This window comes from Panulirus ornatus, chromosome 11 (genome assembly GCF_036320965.1).
Source record: "Panulirus ornatus isolate Po-2019 chromosome 11, ASM3632096v1, whole genome shotgun sequence".
Classification (NCBI taxonomy): Eukaryota; Metazoa; Arthropoda; class Malacostraca; order Decapoda; family Palinuridae; genus Panulirus; species Panulirus ornatus.
Genome location: NC_092234.1, coordinates 61598599 through 61606524, shown reverse-complemented (window position 1 = coordinate 61606524; position 7926 = coordinate 61598599). Strand labels below are relative to the sequence as shown.

At 39.5% G+C, this 7926-nt stretch overlaps 1 long non-coding RNA gene across 1 annotated transcript in view; it reads right to left on the bottom strand.

Annotated features, from left to right (window-relative positions):
* Nucleotides 1-463: 463 nt before the first annotated feature.
* LOC139751596 (uncharacterized) overlaps nt 464-7926 on the bottom strand; it is an 11246-nt gene continuing 3783 nt past the window's right edge. The window contains exon 2 of the long non-coding RNA XR_011713375.1: nt 464-3477. This is a non-coding gene — a long non-coding RNA (uncharacterized lncRNA). The remainder of the gene's footprint in view (nt 3478-7926) is intronic.

The window sequence follows — 7926 nt, the reverse complement described above, 5'->3', positions numbered from 1 at the left end:
ATAGGGGAGAAAGAATACTTCCCACATATTCACTGCGTGTCGTAGAAGGCGACTAATAGGGAAGGGAGCGGGGGCTGGAAATCCTCCCCTCTCGTTTTTAGTTTTCTAAAAGAAGGAACTGAGGAGGGGGCCGAGTGAGGATATTCCCTCAAAGGTTCAGTCCTCTGTTCTTAACGCTACCTCGCTAATGCGGGAAATGGCGAATAGTATGAAAAAAAAACTATGTGCTCAATAATTCTTTGGTTATGGTGTTGCATGCATGTTCATGGGGAATACTTAAATGAAAAAAAAATAAGTGTTCAGGAATAAATTCCCCTTTATATAACGTTTCACTTTTTTTATATTAGCTGAGATGGCCCTAATCAAGGCCATCCCATTAATGCCATATACGTTATCAAAAATATATAATAATAATAATAATAATAATAATAATAATAATAATAATAATAATTGAGTGAACTGGAACGATGTGGTGTACCGGGGTTGATGTGCTGTCAATGGACTGAACTAGGGCATATGAAACATCTGGTGTAAACCATGGAAAGGTCTGTGGGGCCTGGATGTGGATAGGGAGCTGTAGTTTCGGTACATTACACACAACAGGTAGAGGCTGAATGTGAACAAATGTGGCCTCTTTTGTCTGGGATCTCCTATCCTGGCACTACCTTGCTGAAGCCTCAACTACTTTTCCATTTCATGGATGGGTCCTTGTCACTGCTTTGTCACTATCAGAGACTTCATACTTGCTGAACCTTTCACTGCTTCAAGTATTTTTTCTCTGTCCTTTAAAATTGTGGAAACTGTCAAATGGGACAACTGTAGATCACATGCAATCACATTAACTTTTTTTCCTCCTTCATATTGGGTGATTACCTTCATTTTCAATTTCAAATTGAGCATCTTCCTTGGCTTCTTGCCAGATCTATCAAAATATGATGTGTTTTTCCTCTTGCTCGTCATCTTTGGGGTTTAGTACAAAAATGGTTAGATTCGTTAGATTCACTTGAATAATGCATGCTTATTGAGTGGTAACCGAAAGCGAGAACTGAGAGATGCTGTGATGTACACAATGCCATAATCGTCTGACATTCACTATTGTAAACACGCAGCCATTAGCACTGGTGGACATATGACCAAGCATAATTCTTATATATGAATATATTTTTTCAATTTATACTTCTTTTCCGGTTGTATGTACAGATGGTCATAAGTTGGGGAGTATCCGTACTCTGACAACTTATGACTGTTTGATAATGGTCATAAGTAAGCATAAGATTTAGGATATGCTTCATCTGCTGCTCACAGAACTATACAACACTGCTCTCCAGAACATCCTCACCTCCTTAAGCAGGCATTTGAATTTCCGAAGCTTACTGAAACATTGGTGTTTTTCAAGTAACCGGAAAAAAATTTTCTCTCTGAAATGAAAGAACATCATACAATAATGAGAAAACAACAGAGAAACAAGTGAAATAGGCCTCGAATTTCTCCTGGAGAAGCAAAATGATATAAAAGCTTCCAGAGGGGTAGTGCTGAGCATTACACAGCCTGGGAGTGACTCACTATCTTGTTCAAATAGTGTTTTGAATCACTTAGTTCATTTAATCATTATCAAATAGATTTCTAACATCAAATAGAATATCAAATGGGTCATCAGATTCATTATGCTATTGAGCAAATACTGCTTGATGTTATCTCCACTATGCAGTCTTCTGCAACATCCTCCCCATGCCATGGCCAAAGGGAACCGAAGAGCTTGTGTGGAATTGTTGTGTTAAGAGGCTTTAAGGATCATCATTCAGCTTAAATTTGAATGCAGATGTAAAAGCATAAATTGATGATATATGTGAGGACTCCTTTACCAAGCAGTGTATATCTATGCGAGGTTAACAGCCTCTAGAACTGGTAACCACCAAGTCATCACTGACCAAGCCAAGACCACAGTCTTGCACATAAGCTTTGATTCCAACTATGTTTAATTCACTACTGTCTCATTACACCCCAGCCCACTCCAGGTTATCCACACCAACATGCCTCTGGTATCCCTTTCAAAACTAAACTAAACAAGAAGGAACAGGTCAGCACCATCATCAAATCTTTCAATCATTGTCCTTACTTCCTGCATCTGACCTTATGAACATACACAACACTCCCATTCTTTCCATACTCACCTATGCCTTCTTTTCATGGTCATCATTCTTATCCAACAAAAGACAAGGGCCATTAAAAAAGGTGCATAAAATAGTATGGATGATAATATATTCAGCCCCTACCACAACATCTACCATTAAGCATCACTTCACTAGTCCTCCCAACACTCTCCAATCAACACTTAGATCTCAGCCAACAGTTTGCAGAGAAGCCACATTACTAATACTGCAACCTGAAGTTTAATGTTGAGCAGCTATTTCTGCACCATCATCTATCCACCAAAACTTCATCAAACTCATCCCTGCTCTTACATACAAATTAAAGATTGGCCCTGTCTCAACCAACAAAAACCTTATCAATAATTAGCCAAAAATTACTCCAATATTAACGAAGAGACAGTCTGTTTAAACTCTCAAGCTCATCTAATTAAACTCCCAAATGATCAAAAAATAACCTGACTTGCCTATCTGATCAGCTGCACCACCTGCATGATGGAACTCTAAGGAAAAAATGATTAACAGCTCATGTCATTATTCACAATTTAAAAAAAGGATATCATCCCAAATTTTCTGAAGACTACAAGTTTAGGACACAAGGTTAAAACACAGTAACAATCAACATATTTGCACAGTGCACATTTGGGCAAGTGAGTGAAGTGTGTTGGAAGCTGGATGCAGCCACTCTTGGGTGTGAATGATATCTTGGGCATGAGCAGATTGCTTATTGGATGTTAGGTCTCTATGAATGAGCATTAACCAACTCATAAATCTTAGAGAGAGAAAAGATGGAGATATTATGGTGGATAAACCCTATTTGGGGGGTGAATGGTGTTTTACTTTCCCCTGCCAGTAAGTGCACTTTCTCTACTAGTCATTAGTCTGCATAAAAGGTAAAACAAAATTAATAAATTTAAAAAGTTGTGAAATTACCAGTATAAAAACAGTGCTCGACAAATGGAATATCTTAAAAGAGATGAGCTTGTGAATGCAGGAACTATAAAGAAATTAAAACTTGAATGATACTTAGTTAAGATTAAGAGATGAGGCCCTAAGATTTCAGAACTACCTTCCCATACTGTACTATTAGATATTTTCATACAAACACACACACACATTTTTCTTTATCATACTTGACTGCAGTTTTCTGCATTAGCAACGTAGCACCAAATAGAATACAACAGCATATTTAGAGTTATAAATCTTTCTTATATTCTCTTATTTTCTCAGTATCATTCTACCATTAAGTGGGTGCTGAAACACCAGTTGTCCACAGTTATCCATTTTATTTCAGTCAATCTTTTGATTTCACAAAGGCATCATCAGGAATCTACAAAAAAGAGAAAAAAACTATGTCATAAAAGTTGGATATGATATGTAAAATGCAAACAAAGTATAAATAAATAAATACATATATTTCATTTACTCATTTTTTTCATTATACTTTGTCGATGTCTCCCGCGTTAGCAAGGGAGCACAAGGAAACAGACGAAAGAATGGCCCAACCCACCCACACACACATGTATATATATAGACGCCCACACATGCACATATACATAACTATACATTTCAACGTATACATATATATACATATATACACATGTACATATTCATACATGCTGCCTTCATCCGCTCCTGCCGCCACCATGCCACACATGAAAATGGCATCTCCCTACCCCCACTTATGCACGAGGTAGCGCTAGGAAAAGACAACAAAGGTCACATTCGTTCAGACTCAGTCTCTAGCTATCATGTGTAATGCAATGAAACTACAGCTCCCTTTCCACATCTAGGCCCCACAAAACTTTCCATGGTTTACCCCAGATGCTTCACATGCCCTGGTTCAATCCACTGACAGCTTGTTGACCCTGGTATACTACATCATTCCAATCACTCTCTATTTCTTGCACGCCTTTCACCCTCCTATATCTTCAGGCCCCGATCTCTCAAAATCTTTTTCACTCCATCCTTTCACCTCCAATTTGGTCTCTCACTTCTCCTCATTCCCTCCACCTCTGACATATATATATATCCTCTTTGTCAATCTTTCCTTACTCATTCTCTCCATGTGATCAAACCATTTCAATACACCCTTTTCTGCTCTCTCAACCACACTCTTTTTATTACCACACATCTCTCTTATCCTTTCACTGCTTACTCAATCAAACCACCTCACACCACATGTTGCCCTCAAACATCTCATTTCCAACACATCCACCCTCCTCTGCACAACCCTATCCATCGCCCATGCCTCACAACCATATAACATTGTTGTAACCACTATTCCTTCAAACGTATCCATTTTTGCTTTCTGAGATAATGTTTTCGCCTTCTACACGTTCTTTAATGCTCCCAGAACCTTCACCCCCTCCCCCACCCTGTGACTCACTTGTGCTTACATGGTTCCATCTGCTAACAAATCCACTCCCAGATATCTAAAACACTTCACCTCCTACAATTTTTCTCCATTTAAACTCAACTCCCAACTAACTTGTCCCTCAACCCTATTGAACCCAATAACCTTGCTCTTATTCACATTTACTCTCAGCTTTCTTCTTTCACACACTTTTCCAAACTCCATCACCAACTTCAGCAGTTTCTCACCTGAACCAGCCACCAGCGCTGTATCATCAGCAAACAACAACTGACTCACTTCCCAAGCCCTCTCATCCCCAACAGACTGCATACTTTCCCCTCTCCCCAAAACTCTTGCATTCACCTCCTTAACAACCCCATTCATAAACAAATGAAACAACTATGGAGACATCACGCACCCATGCCGCAAACAAACATTCACTGGGAACCAACCACTTTCCTCTCCTCCTACTCGTACACATGCCTTGCATCCTCGATAAAAGCTTTTCACAATGGTATCAAATTCAGCACTTTGAATATCCAGTGTTAATTAACATTTGCCACACATGGAGTTCTTGGTGTAGTGGTTGCCAGGTTGAGCACACCTTGACCATTCTCCTTGCATATGCTCGAATGACACTACTCTTGTAACTTTGAGTGCATAACTTATTCCATTCATACATTTATCTTGGTTAGTGGGCTTTCTGTAAACATTGGTGACCAAAGATCCTGTTGTGGCACTAACCATAAATCCAAGAAGGAATCTTACATGCATTATTCAGCTCTATTGTAAATCTTAAGCCTGCAGTTTCTTGGAATCAGTTACAGAGGTTTTCCAGTGAGTTTATCTATGCCAATAAAAATGTCTATATATCTCCAATAAATCTGGAATGCTATGCTCTCAGGTCACAGTGCTGTAGTTTCAGCATAGGACATAAATGCCTGCACAAAGAGAACCCCCAGGGGGTACCCCATGGCTATTCCATCCACCTGCCAATATGGCTTGCCTTGCGGACATCTGAAAGGTGCTTCCACGATGCAGGCACATACCATTTCTCAATATATTTCTGGGCATCTTCAAGGGAGGTAAGACATGGTGGTGGTAAACATAATCCAGGATTATGTCTATTGTCCTCTCCACTGGTACATTTGCGAAGAGAGGCTCCACATCCAAGGAAGTTGTGATGCCATGTGGTTCTTTATTCCTTGGGATGTCACCAAACTCTTCAGTCAATCGTAAGGAATAAGTTGTAGGGATGTACGGTGAGTTTAATTGGTTTAACTTCTTGGCTACCCTGTAGGTAGGTGAAGGAATCTGGGAGATGATTGGCCTTTGAAGATTTCTTGGCTTGTGCATTTTGACGTTTCTGTAGAAATATCCTGGTTCGGAGTCACTCTATAGAAGATCGAATTTGATATCATCCTTCACAGCATTTGTAGCTGTAATCAACGAGTTACTGCTCTTTTTGATTAAATCTGTGAAGTTTCTTGAAATCTGTTGAAATTTTGTTGGATCTTGCAGTGTGGTCTCTTATGAGTAATGATGCAGTACTGGGGACTGTCAGCCCCACCAAATAAAGTACAGTGGACATACAACCTGCATCCTCAGCCACCGCCTCTCGCTCCACTTACAAGAAGGTGGAATCAAACATTAAGAACAAAAGCATGGAATGAGACTAGCAAGGGAGATTATAGTGCATAACACCAAAATCATTACTAGGTGCAGCGATCGGAGGAGAATACAGATATTAGAAGCCGTTCATATTAAAGAGAAAGCACCTATCATCAAAATCCAGACAAACATGACCACCGCCATACAGCTCTTTGATGGCCCGCCAATTGGATGCAGACCTAATGCCATTTTAGGATGAATGGGGCACGTCGCTGACCAGAGAGAATCAGACAAGCCCAACCTGACCCCAACTGCACGTCTGGAAAATAAATGTCTTGCTTGCCCCTACTTAGTGTACTTAGTGATGGACTTTCTACATTCATACCTCGTTTAACATTGTTCTAAGTTCCTCAACTGTAAGATTTTCTGTATTTGTTTCCATACTTTGTATCTATATTGTAACTCAAACTACCCTTTGATACTGTTAATTTGCTTTTCTTTTAGATTTTCCTTTAGTTTTATGTGCTACGTACTGTTTTTTAACTACTGCATCTTCTTATATTTTGTTTAACTTTTACATAACATATACAAGTTTTGCGATGCAGCTTCTTCTCTTTTTTGTAGATTCCTAATGATGCCTCAGTGAAGGCAAAAGTCTGACTGAAATAAAATGGATAAGTTTGGACAACTGGTGTTTGAGCACCCACCTGATGTTAGAATAATCCTGAGAAATTTAGGGAACATAAGAAAGAAGATTAATAACTCTAAATATGCTGTTGCATTCAGTTCTGTGTGCATAAGAGAAAACCTGCTCCCAGCTTACACTAATATTCATTTCATATCTTATTCAATTTGCTTGCCGCTTCCCATGTCAGTGAAGTAGTGTCATGAAACAGATGAAGAAAGACCCATTCACTCATATACACACATATATGTAAACACACACATACATATCAAACATACATATCAACATATGCATATATACATACATATATGCATATGTACATATTCATACTTGCTTGCCTTCATGCATTCCCAGAGCCACCCTGCCCACAGGAAACAGCACTGCCACCCTCTACATCAGTGAGGTAGCACCAGGAAAACACATAAAAAAGGCCACATTTGCTCACACTCAGTCTCTAGTTGTCATGTGTAATGCACCAAAACAGTTCCCTATCCACATCCAGGCCCCACAGATCTTTCCATAGCTTATCCCACAGGTTTCAAATGCACTGGTTCAGTCCACTGACAGCATGTTGGACCCTGGTACATCAAATCATTCCAATCCAATCTATTCCATGCACGCCTCACCCTCCTGCATGTTCAGGCCCTGATCACTCAAAATCTTTTTCACTCCATCCTTCCACTTCCAATTTGGTCTCCCGCTTCTCTTTCTTCCCTCCACTTCTGACATGTATATCCTCTTCATAAATCTTTCCTCACTCATTCATTCCATTTGCCTAAACTATCTCAACACACCCCCTACTGCTCTCTCAACCAAACTCTATTTATTACCAAACACCTCTCATGTCCTTTCATTACTTACTCGATCAAACCGCCTCACATTACAAATTGTCCTCAAACATTTCATTTCCAACACATCCAACCTCCTCTGTACAACCCTAACTATAGTTCATGTCTTGCAACTATATAATACTGTTGGAACTACTATTCCTTCAAACATACCCATTTTTGCTCTCCGATAAAACATTCGCCCTCTCTGATATAACCTTCGCCCTCACTTCCATTTCCATGGTTCTATTTGCTACCAAGTCCACTCCCAGATATCTAAAACACCACTTCATCCAATTT